The sequence below is a fragment of the Pinus tabuliformis genome, chromosome 8, assembly GCF_031772625.1.
Source record: "Pinus tabuliformis cultivar Carrire ecotype Pingquan chromosome 8, CPIR1, whole genome shotgun sequence".
NCBI classification, from domain to species: Eukaryota; Viridiplantae; Streptophyta; class Pinopsida; order Pinales; family Pinaceae; genus Pinus; species Pinus tabuliformis.
The window spans coordinates 1,973,313,008-1,973,326,793 of record NC_142294.1 but is presented as its reverse complement, the minus strand read 5'-3'; the positions used below and the strand labels follow the sequence as shown (position 1 = coordinate 1,973,326,793).

Below are 13,786 nucleotides of genomic sequence, written 5' to 3'. Positions count from 1 at the left end.
TTGGAGTGTTAGCCAAAAAAAAGAAAGGCAAGACTACCAAGGTGACAGTGGGTAGTTTGTCTAAGTCACCCTTGGCATCTCACAACTTGCACTTTGAGAATTTTACACCAAGTGAGAACCTAGGAGGTAACACGGAGCAAACAAAAATACTCATTGCTTGGAAATATTTATTCATCTAAAGATATCCCTAAGTGAACACAACATGAGCTTCTGTTAAAATAGCTGATTGCAGAATTTCTTTTTTGGGAAAAAAACTTAATACAACAACTATCAGAACTTTCACATTCTTGGAGACACAAATTTGATGAATTTTTACTCTTAAAATAAACAATCAAGAACTAGTCTTTTTGCAACCCAATATTATAATTCCTAAATTATGGGGAACATAGAATTGAATCTGTAATTTATATGTCATGTACAATGGAATTATATAGAAAATCCGTTCATAATTATACGCCATAAAAATAAATTCTTTCCGAGCAAAGATAATATCTAAATGTGGTTTGTAACTTCTTCAGGATCACTCTTAAATAATAGAGGGGATGTTCAGGTTGAAGTGAACGTCACTTTTAAGTATTTGTCAACAAGACTCATACAATATCTTTGATTTTTGCATTTTACAGCATGTTTATGCATTTGTAAAAAGAGTAAACTCTTGAGATTCTCTTCAACTGCACATGTACCAACTACCAACTACCTCAAGTTGTCAGATGGAGCCTTGTGAAGCATTTAATTTTACTATGTGCATGAAGAGAGTAATTCCAGACGCAATCTGTGAAAAGGGATCACAAAATTCACATCCTCCCAAAGAAAGGCTATGTTGCCATTATGCTGCACAAGCAGGCGTCCAGGCACCCATTTAGGATTGCGGTAGTTGTTTTCTGCAATTCTGCCACGACCCTTGTACCTACAAATCATGCATAAGTATCTACCATTGTAGTTACATTTCAATATTTTAACTCACATTCAAGCTACTTGTTTAATTCACTGCTTATTGATACTAAGCATTAATTTTCACAGAATAAGGTTACTGGAATTGTTAAAAGCAGCTACTTTTCATATCAAGAAGTAACGCTGAGAACAGACCTTTACTTATTTCCATTTCCTTAGAATGATGTTAAGTCAAAAATAGAAATGCCTTTAAACTCTACAATTAAAGATAGAAAGCTGCCTGCTACCAATTGTAGACTTATAACCGGTCTCTTAAATTTCACCCTCTGAGCAATAACAGATGCATAGATGTCCAAAACATGGCATAAAAGTCCAAGTTCAAGCCAAATCATAGCAGCTTTTGTAAAAATTCTGTGCAAATTTGTAGCCCACCCAGTTTCAAAGTTTTAGCATAATGTTTAATGGCCCACAACTCCAAAGAGTTAGCTGATATAAAAACTGATAATGCTAATTCTTTTGAAACTTTTAGGACTACTCTACAACATTTATCTTTCAGCTGATAAAGAAACAAATTTACAAGCACACACAGAATTAAGACACCTTTTACACAATGATTTTTGGTCTAATATGACCCTAGAAAAACCCCACAGTGGGGAAAACCAGTCTTCAAAGAGGATTTTATTTGCTTCTCAGGAAAACAATTACACAGCAATAAAAAACAGTATACTTATCTCCCTTTTCTCTGACAAGTTCAGCCTTTTATCTCTGAAATTTGTGCCCCACAGTTAACCTTTGACAGATACATTAAATGCACTGACAGCAGACTTATCTGCCTTGAATTTCGAGCTCTTTTACTGACAAAATATCCTTGAATTTCATGCCAGAGATCTGCCCTTTATTTCTGGAAATTCGGGCCTGCTTTTAACTGCCCTCTTCCTCAATTTTTGGGCCATAAAATGAGAGTACAGTCCCTCGAAATTTGGGCCTGGAGCAGACAGGCCTCTTCCACAAATTTTGAGGCAGGAACAACTGTTTTCTTCCTTGATTTTCTCACTGGTCTTCTTCAGGAAACTCGTGCTCAGTCAAACTGCTGAAGCTGCTCCCTAGAATTTCGGGCCAGAAAACTTAGAATGTGTGCTGTTCTCTCACAGGTTTAAACTCGGCCTGGGTGCTCTTTGCTGTAGCCTGTAGGTAGTTTCTCTCTCCCATGGCAAGCCTGTTATCCCAGCTTACTCCTCTTCTCCTTGCTCCTCCTCTTCTCCAAAAGCTCATGGGAAGAAAAAATGAGAGCTCTTGCCTTTTCTCCCTTTTTTCTTTCATTAGATAGAAGAACCCTAACCCTTTTCATCAAGGGCTGAGATTGGATCTCAGCCATGAGATCAATGGTGGAGATCATTCCCTCACTTGACCCCCTTTTAATGCGGTCCCCTTCATTAATGACTCCTAGTCACTTTATGACTTAAGTTTTGTACCTTGTACTTTTTCTCCACATAAAGTCACTTTAAAAAATATAAAGTGACTTTAATATTAGAAAGTACTTAGAATGCAAACTTAGAATGTTTGCTGTTCTCTCACAGGCTTAAACTCGGCCTGAGTACTCTTTTGCATAGGTAGTTTCTCTTTCCCTTGGCAAGCCTGCTATCCCAGTTTCCTCCTCTTCTCCTTGCTCCTCTTCTCCAAAAGCTCATGTGAAGAAAAAATCAGAGCTCTTGCCTTTTCTCCCTTTTTGTCTTTCATTCTATGGGAGAACCCTAACCCTTTTAAACAAGGGCTGAGATTAGATCTCAGCCCTTGAGATCAATGGTGGAGATCATTCTCTCACTTGACCCCCTTTTAATGCGGTCCCCCACATTAATGACTCTTAGTCACTTTATAACTTAAGTTTTGTACCTTGTATTTTTTCTCCACAGTCACTTTAAGACATAAAGTGAGATTAATATAAAGTACCTAGTACATGTACCACATAAAGTGACTTTTTCTTATGACTTTAATATAACCCATAAAATCAGACACCAAAAATGTAATTAAAGTGTCTTCCTAGGCAAAAAGGGTTATGCACTAGTAAACGCTTCCTTGGTACCCTTAATATTTTTAACAGATTTTTGATATAGTGGGCCATGTAGCACAGTTTATTCCTTTCTTATTATAGGATACTGTATAAAAAGCATCTTTTATGCTGAAACGTCAACTAGTCAAAACTCAAAAAGAGAAAAAAATTCTATGTTCAATCTTCACAGATAATAATAAATACCCATTTCGATCTAAGCATATCCTGATAAAGGATGTGGAACTGTTGTAACCTTTCGTGCATGTGGGGATTTCTTTCCAAATAACATTTGATCTTTGCCTTCTAACCATTAAGTGTATTGAAATTTAAGCCATGTTAAGATATCTCTTTTTCTATCCACTTATCTCAAACTGCCTGGTAGATGTTCCTTCAAAACTTATAGCCACTATCTAGTCTTTTTCTTGACAAATAAATTAGGCTTGAGAAAATTTGACTAGTTTCATTAAATTGTTTTCTTCGACTTTTCTGTGATAAATATTTCCACGACAGTAAATGTTAACAGTAGCATTAAAGGATAGTAGAACTTTATATGAGCAAGTACTCACATTCTAGAAATCTTGAAGGCATTCTCCTCTCGAGGTGCTATATGTGCAAGCGGAAAATTCACTGGAGCATCTGTATTTTCTGAGGAAAGTGTAACTCTGAAAGTCACTTTACCGCAAGGTACATTTGGATCACCTGAAATTTTCACATATGAAATCAATATGTGCCCACTGCCAAGCAATACAACCTAATAGTAGTAGAAAATTCATCAAAAAAAGTCATCCAGCAATAAGCTAGGGACTAAAAGTATGTTGTCAAGAAAAACCAACAGGAAATAATAAATTTATCTTGAGATGAATATACAATCATGCTTGCAAAAAAAATAAAATCCGTTAAGGGTATTAGAAGTTGCCAGTGTCTTAAATTGATGATGCCATTGAAGTACTAAAATAGGTTCCAAACATGTTACAGTCTCCACGAATAAAAGCTAAAGAACAAAGCAGCCACTAGAGACCTATTGGGTAAAATTAATCTTGGAAAAGGCTTATCGATCATTACTGAAAGGAAAGCCACAAGATACCGCCCCTTAGGCAAAGACAAGCCACATATGAAACAAGAAAGAAGAAACCCACAATAACTGGAAGTGGCTCAAATGAGGCACCCATGCATGCATATGTTCACATAAATAAGAAAGGATAAAAAATGAAGAAAGCCTACAAATAATCCCAGGCTTTTCTCCAATTTACATATTCCACATTATTCTCTCTTTGTTGAGGGAAGCTGTTATAACATAAATTCTGCCGACAGAAGAGAGAGGCAGTTTGCATTCTTGGGACTGTTTTACAAAAGTGTATTCTACAATGAATCATTAGACTTAAGAGTATTAAGACACCTTACGTCCAAGGGTTACTGTTGTAAAATTATGTCACAATTTTTTATAATTAATTGTCATTCTGAAATTATGGACACCCTTACAGAAAATTCAGAATTCTGCTAGTTTTCAATGAAATATGTAAATGTGTAAAAGCTACCCCCTAGATCCTACTTGTAACAGTCTTCTCTGCTATCAAGAAGTGATCCAGGTGGATATTGGTGGCCACCTGCCAAGTCCACCTGGACCCCCACCATTGTCTTTCTCAGCATTTTCAGTTTCCTTAATTGTAGCACAACTTACTATTTTTAGCAGTTTTTCGGGTCCTGAACTTCCGGAGCCGTTTTGAGGCCCTAAACAACGTTTTTTTGGGGAATCTGGGGGCAACATCGGTCCATGGACCAATGTTGCCCTTCCCAAAGTGGTAGTTCTCTGATAGATCTTTCTAACGAGCTATCGTACGCGTCAAACGGAGATCGTATGCCAAAGTTACGACCCCGGGAAATTGATGTACCAATTTACCCAAACGGGGCCCACAATTTGGCGTTTCATCTTCTAGGGTTAGGTTTCGGGATGTGAAGGGTTTTCCATTGTTTCTCAACAATAAATAGGCCTTCGAGCCTCATTGTAATACAGTTTTTAGAACAGTTCAGAGGCATGTAGCCATCACATCTCTTCTCAGAGATAAGCTACCATCGCCCTAGCTAGTTTATTGCCATTTCTGTTTGTAAGCATATTTCAGTATTTTCCATTAATGAAATGAAGTATTATTTCCGCTGCATCTTTGTGTATATGGTTATCTCTGTAATTTGTTGCGTTCCTGTTTAAATCCGGATCAAGAAGCTAGGAGTAACTTGATTTCAACAAGCAGCAAGAGAAACAACCCAAGCAATAAGCATGGAAACAGGCATGAAACGTAAAGCCTTATGGGAAGCACAGATTATTCAACTTAGCTGGCAAGAAGGCAAAACTGAGGATGCCGCAATGCTCTGATTATAACTCTCAACCTTGGAGATAGTCTCTCAATATGGTACCTTCTTCTTATTTGCTACCACAGGGGATTTCAGATACATAGTCAATCCCCCAATTTGCAGCCCAAAACTCATCCATAAATTCATCATTTGCTTGGCCATCTGAAGGACAATAATATTACACTTTTGTGGTTTCCTTAGGATCACCCCATTCCTCCTCTAGTATATTGTTGAAATTTCTAACTCTATCCGTTAGAAATTTAATCTGTATTCTTCTGGTTTATTTCTTCTATTTGTTAATTCTGAACAAGTTATTTAAAACATATAAATAACAAAATAAACACAATATAGTCTCAACATCTATAGATCAACAGCTGAAAGAAAACAAACACACAAGTGACACCGTTATTTTTGGACAAATGTCCCCGGAAAAACCCAATGTGGGAAAACCAGTGCAACTATTTTGAGGGTTTATTATTATGCAGTATTTCCTTGAGTACAACTGGGTGCCAAACTGGCTCACCCGACAGAGAAAAACAACTGGCAGTAATACCTCTCTATTCGGAAACAAGTATTCAGAAAACCTGTCCCACGAAACCCTCTCTAGCAACTCTGAAGCACTGTGTCAGCCTCATAACGCTCTGTGTCAGCGCTCTGAGGCACTGCGCAGCCTCTGGGACCCTCTGCGTCACTCTTGCAACCCTCTGCATGGATGACGCAACCCCTCTGGCCTCTGCGATCTCTCTGTTGGGTTCTGCATGGCCTGCTCTGGCTACTGCGTCTTGCTCTCTACCATTACCCTGGTCTCTCGGCGGTATCTCTGCCTTCCTATCCAGTACTCATTGCCCCTCGCTGTTGATCACTGATTCGACTTTGCTTAGCAACCCCGCTCTAGCAGATCGAATCACTGATCACTCTGGTGTGTTCTCCAACTAACCCTTAAGCCTCCCTTATACTTTTCCTTTTGGTCCTTCACGGCCGAGATTAAATCTCTAATCAATGACTAAGATTAGATTTGGTTTGATCCATGTCTTTTGGAACCTTCTAACCCAGTTTTATATTATACCCATTAATATTTTATTTTTCCTAAGTTTAAACTTAGGAACTCCATTAAGAATATTAATTATTTTAATATCTCCCAAACCGAGTACAATCTATCCAAACCATTTCTGGGTCTTGGAGATCTTATATGCTTTAGCTTCTCCACCAAGTTTCATGGCTAGAGCACATCCGATGCTACCCCAAATCAACACTCCTTCGCAAGAACTATGCTCTAGTAATACTCCAACTGAGCATCACTTTGATTATACGGCACCGGTACCTGTGTTGATGCTAGGCCTCCTCACCCAACATTCTCTGCACATCTGCATCTTGCACTATTGCCCATGGCTCTACCACTGCCACTGCCACTGCTGCATCCGTATGGTAGCTCCCTCTGCATCCGTGCTGTTGCTGGCCCTTTCTCCCAACACTGCATCTACACTACAACCCCCTCTCATTATGTTGCATCGTGCTGTTGCCATCTGCTACTACACTGCAACTCAATTACTGAGAAATAAGTAATTGATCCACCCAACTACTGACATCTCTATCATGCTAGAAACACTCCCGATGTTGAAGCTCTCTCTATCACTAACAAGTGCTCTCTCTACTACCTCTGCGCTGCTGCAACAACTCCCTGCATCTCGCACCGCTGCAAACCTCTCTGTGTCATCCTACACTGTTGCAACACTCTCTATACCTCTCACACTACGCTAGCCTCGCGCTGCCCGGGGACTCCTGCACTGTAGCACTCTCTACCACTTCATCCGTATCCATCTCTACCGACATCTGCCAATCCTGCTCCTCTCTCTTCGAGGTTCCCATAGCAAGGTATAATCCAAGAAGTTGGGTACCTCAAAGATCCTGCCCCTCATCACCTGTAGTCCTCCTGACTACAGCTCGATGTCTCCCCACCTCTTCTCTAGAGGTACATGAGCACTCATGGCACAATCGTCATCCTCCTCGACCTCCTTCTCCGCCTTCGCTGGCGCTGCCTTAGAGTCAGACGCCTCTCCCTTGTTCTTCTTCCTCAGACATTGGTTTGCATAATGACCCAGTTCCCCACAGTGGAAGCACTTTACCTTGGAGAGGTCCTTCTTCTTCCTCTTCTCCTACTTTCCCGCAGATGCCAAAGCTACATCCTCTTCCTCTTCCTTCTTGATCCAGACTCCTTTGTTGCTACTTCTCGTCTTGCTCAACCGCCTGATCTCCTCTTGGCGAAGAGCTGCCCACAATTCTTCCCAATCTAGAAGATCCGCCTTGCCCAGTATGCTCTGGACAAATGTCTCCCACTCCTCGGAGACTACGTTAAGTGCAGTCCTAACCAACATCTCTTCATCCGGCGTGGCCCCTATGGAAGTCAGTTGGTCCCGGATCTCCTTCAACCGATCGAGGAAGTGATCTATCTGCTCCCCCTTCTGCATCTGGTATGACCACAGCTGATTCTCAAGTAACATCTTCCTCTGCACGGAAGTATGTTGGTACAATTTCTTTAGGGCATCCCACATTTCCTTTACCGTCTCCTTCTCAGCAATATGTTGGACCACATGATCCTTGACCCCATCAAGCATGATGCACTTCGCCCTGGCCATTGCCTCCTTGAACTTTTCATTTTCAGCCGGGTCAACTGGGATCACCATTGTTCTTAAGGCGAAGGCCTTAATGCGATGTCTATCTAGAATGGACACGATCCTGGCCTTCCAGAACACAAAGTTGGATGCCCCGCCAAGCTTGTCCTGATCCCTCAGCCCATTCATGGCCATCTCTCTACTCTTTTGTCAACTCCTCCGAGTCTCTTTACTTCCCTTCGGAAGTTCTCTCTTCGACTCCTGCTAAGTCTCTCTACTTCCTGCCTGGAAGTTCTCTCTTCGACTCCAGCTGAATCTCTCTACTTCCCACCTAGAAGTTCTCTGTTGCACTCCCTTTGATTCACGATTTCCCTTCTAGAAATCCTCCTGCCAATCGTCAAGTTACACCTCTCCGATCTTTTGTGCACCTGCAACACTAATCCGGATTCCTTGGCTAGAAATCTGCCTCGGTAGCAACTCCCTCTACCTTGGTTTTGCCCTGTTAGGTACTGTTCTGCCCACAGTACCCCACCAACTTCATTCCTGCAAACTGCCCACAGCTTCCTATGCCCTAGCAACTGAAGGATTAAGCCTCTAGGCTCTCCGCAATCCCGACACTGGCAGAACAACTCCCTCAGCCAACTGCGTCAACCTTCCTGGTCTCTACATGGCTCTGCATGAGCCTCTTTCTGGCCTCCTCAACCTCTGCGCTGGCCCCCCTCTAGACTGGACTGATGACGCAGTCCCTCTGTCACTGTAAACCCTTCTTCTGTCGCTTTCTGCAAGGATCAACTTCTGTCACTCGGGACAACTGATTCTACTACAAATGCTCTGCTTAGCTGATGCCTTCAACTCTCCGGTGATCTGCAACCACGCTTGGATACCATGTTGAAATTTCTAAGTCTATCCGTTAGAAATTTAATCTGTATTCTTATGGTTTATTTTTTTCTACTTGTTAATTTTGAACAAGTTATTTAAAGCATATAAATAACATAATAAACACAATACAGTCTCAACATCTACAGATCAACAGCTGAAAGATAACAAACACACAAGTGACATCGTTATTTTTGGACAAATGTCCCCAGAAAAACCCAATGCGAGGAAACTATTGCAGTTAATGTTGCACGAAGCGGGGACGCGGAAGCGTCATTTTCCAAAAATCTAGGAAGCGAAGCATTTGCGGAAGCGTCTACTATATATATATATATATATGCGAGGAAACTATTGCAGTTAATGTTGCACGAAGCGGGGACGCGGAAGCGTCATTTTCCAAAAATCTAGGAAGCGAAGCATTTGCGGAAGCGTCTACTATATATATATATATATATATATATTTTTATATTTTTTTGCATTTATACTCAAAACAAACATCCCAAATACCAAATTAGTTGTAGAAGACATGAAAACATGCATATTTTTGCATAAATCAAGATAGATATAACATCCATTGTACATTAATGATTAATTATTTGAGCATCAACCATTTAGATGCATCAACCATCTAGAATCTAGATTCTTCTCCTCTTGTCTAGCCTTTGCCTCTACCTCGATTGTCTAGGGATATTAGTCAACATTGCCCAATTTTGATCAAACTACCTAATTCAAAACTTAAAATATGGTAGAAAAAGCTTAACATGCTTGATCGATGATTTTGACTTGATTGAAAGGTAATTTTTTGCTAAGGGCGTGCCGCGTGACAAAGGAGTTCAACAATTAACACCACCAACACTAGGGTACATATAGGGCTTGGTGCTCTTGATTAAATGCTAATCGCATACCTTCATACTTGATATAATCTAATGAAATGCCACAATCCCATTGATCCCGAATTCCTGAAAACTGTTAAGTCTGCTGAATTTTGAATAGGATATGAAATTCTATTTTCTCCATATGAAGTCCAATGAGGCTGGAACCACTCTCAAACATCCTGAGTCATTTCATGGTAATGTTAAAAATTTAAGTAAAAGGATGAAAATGAAAAATAAAGGAGAATGTCACTTTTACTTTAAGAATTTGACATTCTCCTTTATTTTTCATTTTCATCCTTTTACTTAAATTTTTAACATTACCATAAGGGAGCATCTGCTATATTTATATTTTTTTTTGCCTTCATTCCTCACCCTAACCCAAGGTGGACCCACCCCCAACAAGCAAATTCACCTAAAATTAAAAAAAAAAATGAAAAAAAAACGATTTTCTAAACCCTTTTCCGGAAGCATACGGAAGCGTACGCTTCCTCCTCCGAAGCGCCACGCTTCCGACGCCCGAAACGCCATACGAAGCGCACTTCAAAGGTCTGGAAGCGCGCTTCTGAGCCACGCTTCCAAAAAGTCCAGGAAGCGGCAAAAAAAATTGGAAGCGCGCTTCCGGCAAAGCTTCCTAGGCGCTTCTGCATGGGACGCGCTTCCGGGCTTGGAACCGTGGGGGGGTGGGGGGGGCGCTTCATGCAACATTGAGTGCATTTATTCTGAGGGTTTATTATTATGCAATATTTCCTTGAGTACAACTGGGTGCCAAACTGACTCACCCGACAGAGAAAAACAACCGGCAGTAATACTCTCTATTTGGAAAAAAGTATTCAGAAACCTGTCCCACAAAACCCTCTCCAACAACTTTGAAGAACTGCATCAGCCTCATAACGCTCTGCATCAGCCTCAGAACCCTCTGTGTCAGCCCTCTAAGGCACTGCACAGCCTCTGGGACCCTCTGCGTCACTCCTACAGCCCTCTGCATGGATGACGCAGGCCCTCTGGCCTTTGCGTTGTCTCTGTTGGGCTCTACGTGGCATGCTCTGGCTGTTGCGTCTCGCTCTCTGCCTCTGCGATGGTCTCTCGGCACTATCTCTGCCTCTCTGTCAAGTACTCACTGCCCCTCGCTACTAATCACTGATTCGACTTTGCTTAGCAACCCTACTCTAGCAAATCGAATGACTGATCACTTTGGTTTGATCCATGACTTTTGGAACCTTCTAACCCAGTTTTATATTAATACCCATTAATATTTTATTTTTCCTAAGTTTAGACATAGGAACTCTATTAAAAATATTAATTATTTTAATATCTCCCAAACTGAGTACAATCTGTCCAAACCATTTTTGGGTCTTGGAGATCTCATGTGCTTTAGCCTCTCCACCAATTTTCACGGCTAGTGCACATCTGATGCTACCCCAAATCAACATATATAATGCTCTAAAATTTCTTTGAGAATGAAGTGAAATTGCTTGCTGCCCTCTTGAGAATTGCAATGTTTTTCTGGAACAACATCACATAAAATGTTCATTGTATAGTACTTGTAAATGAGTTTTACCAGGAAGATATCTATAGGATTTTCTTCATATTTAGGCAACACCCCATCAAATTCCTTCCTCTTTTCACTACATAGGCTCAATAGGAAATTTATATCAAGGCAATCCTCAGTCAGCTGCCTGCAAAACTTCCTTCGTATTTATGCAACAACCTATCAAATTCCTTCCTTTTCTTACTACACAAGTTCAATAGGAAATTTATATGAAGGCAATCCTCAGTTAGCTACTTGCAAAACTTCCTACACTCATTCACATTTTCTTGAAGTATCTAGAAGTTTTCTTGATTCAAGACCTCATTATTTTCATGGTCATTATGAGGAAGATTAGCTATGATTTCTTTTTGTTGGGTTGTATCTCCATTCTTAATAGCTGCTTTATCCAAGCTTATATCCAAAGAGCTTGTTGTCGCACAGATTGTCACAACAACGCTCAGACCGGGGGCTGTCACCCTGATCCCCGATCTCTCCGTTTAAGCCGTCTTCCGAGGCTAAGGGAGGTAGACCCTATGGGATGAATGAAAATCAACTGTGGACTAGTTGGGTTGGGAGACAGCAAGGCAATTTAGCACTTGATTGATTTAGAAATTAATATACCAGTGCCTTATGGAGTTATTGATTAAATGATTATTTATTAGATGTTGCAGAAAATATGAACCTTGTAAAACAATAATTTATCATCAAAAAACCCAAGCAATGCAAGATATTCGATAAATGCACAATGCTTTAATAATGATCCAGCAATTAAATTTCTAAAGAATGAATGCTTTAAACAACCATACAATTTAAATGCAAAACTTCCTACACTCATTCACATTTTCTTGAAGTATCTAGAAGTTTTCTTGATTCAAGACCTCATTATTTTCATGGTCATTATGAGGAAGATTAGCTATGATTTCTTTTTGTTGGGTTGTATCTCCATTCTTAATAGCTGCTTTATCCAAGCTTATATCCAAAGAGCTTGTTGTCGCACAGATTGTCACAACAACGCTCAGACCGGGGGCTGTCACCCTGATCCCCGATCTCTCCGTTTAAGCCGTCTCCCGAGGCTAAGGGGGGTAGACCCTATGGGATGAATGAAAATCAACTGTGGACTAGTTGGGTTGGGAGACAGCAAGGCAATTTAACACTTGATTGATTTAGAAATTAATATACCAGTGCCTTATGGAGTTATTGATTAAATGATTATTTATTAGATGTTGCAGAAAATATGAACCTTGTAAAACAATCATTTATCATCAAAAAACCCAAGCAATGCAAGATATTCGATAAACGCACAATGCTTTAATAATGATCCAGCAATTAAATTTCTAAAGATTGAATGCTTTAAACAACCATACAATTTAAATGCTAACCAATTACCGCTTTCATATAGCTAACTTGTAAATAAACATTTAAGCGCATTTAACTATAGAAAAGTGGAACCACGAAAGACACCAAAAACGAATTTTCAGTTAGTCTTTTTCAAGAAAAAATAAATTAAATTTTATATATTTTTATTTTTTATAAAATTTAAAATTTAAAATCAAAATAAAACAAAACTAAAATCTAAATAAAGTTAAAATCTATTCTAAACTAAGATTCCTAAAGCAATAAAAAAATGACTTTTTTTTTTTTAAATGATCTATCGACAAAACATAAATTCATAAACTAAAAATATATATCTATAAAACCTAACTAGAAAAAAACTAAAATGAAAATCTATCCAAATCCTAAACTAAACAAAGCTTAATAAAATTTTAAAAATAAAAGATTCTAATCAAAACAATAATCTTAACTAAAATTTTATTCTAAAACTAAATAAAAGAAAACTTAAAAAAAACTCTTTATGTATTTTTCAATTTTTTAACTTTTATCATTTTTTTTAATATTATTTTTAAAATCAAACTAAAAAAAATTAAATCTAATATTTAAAAAAAAATCCAAGTCTAATACTAAAACAAAAATTTAATGAATCTAAGACTAAAACTTTATCATATATACATAAAAAAGGGAAAATCTAAATTCTAAAAAAAAAACTCAAATCTAAAACTTCAAAAAAAAAAAAACTTTTTATATTTTTTAAATCATCTATGATTTTTATATGAGATTTTTTGAATTTATTAAAAAATAAAACAAAATTAAACTTGAAACTAACCGCTAATCTAAAAAAAAGGAAAAACAATTCTTTTATTTACTTTTATACGAAATTTATTAAACAGAAAAACAAGACAAAACTTGAAACTAAAGCTAATCTTAAAAAATATATATATATATATATATATATATATATATATATATTTTTATTTTTTTAAAGTAAAAAAATAAAAATAAAACTAAACTAAAATCATTTATATCCAACGTTAAAACTAAAACTAAAATCTAAATATCTAAAATCAAAATTCAATCAAAATCGAAGTTCCTAAATGAACCTAATTAATTTAACAAAAATTAAAACATGTATATATAACACTAAATGAAAATTAAAAAAAAATGAACTAGTCGTAAAACATGAATACACATACTTAACAACAGAGGAAAAAAAATATCAAAAGCGTATTGCTGGTGTTTTGCAGGTACGTGGATGAGAATTAGGCCAGAGGACGAGATG

General features: G+C 38.3%; 1 pseudogene across 1 annotated transcript in view; it reads right to left on the bottom strand.

Moving 5' to 3' along the window:
- Positions 1 to 388: 388 nt before the first annotated feature.
- Positions 389 to 13,786, bottom strand: part of LOC149244354 (putative F-box protein At5g39460) — a 263,392-nt pseudogene continuing 249,994 nt past the window's right edge. The window contains exons 10-11 of the transcript XR_016246051.1: positions 3,505 to 3,637; positions 389 to 907 (exon numbers count right to left, since the gene is read on the bottom strand). The product of XR_016246051.1 is annotated as a putative F-box protein At5g39460 (transcript). The remainder of the gene's footprint in view (positions 908 to 3,504; positions 3,638 to 13,786) is intronic.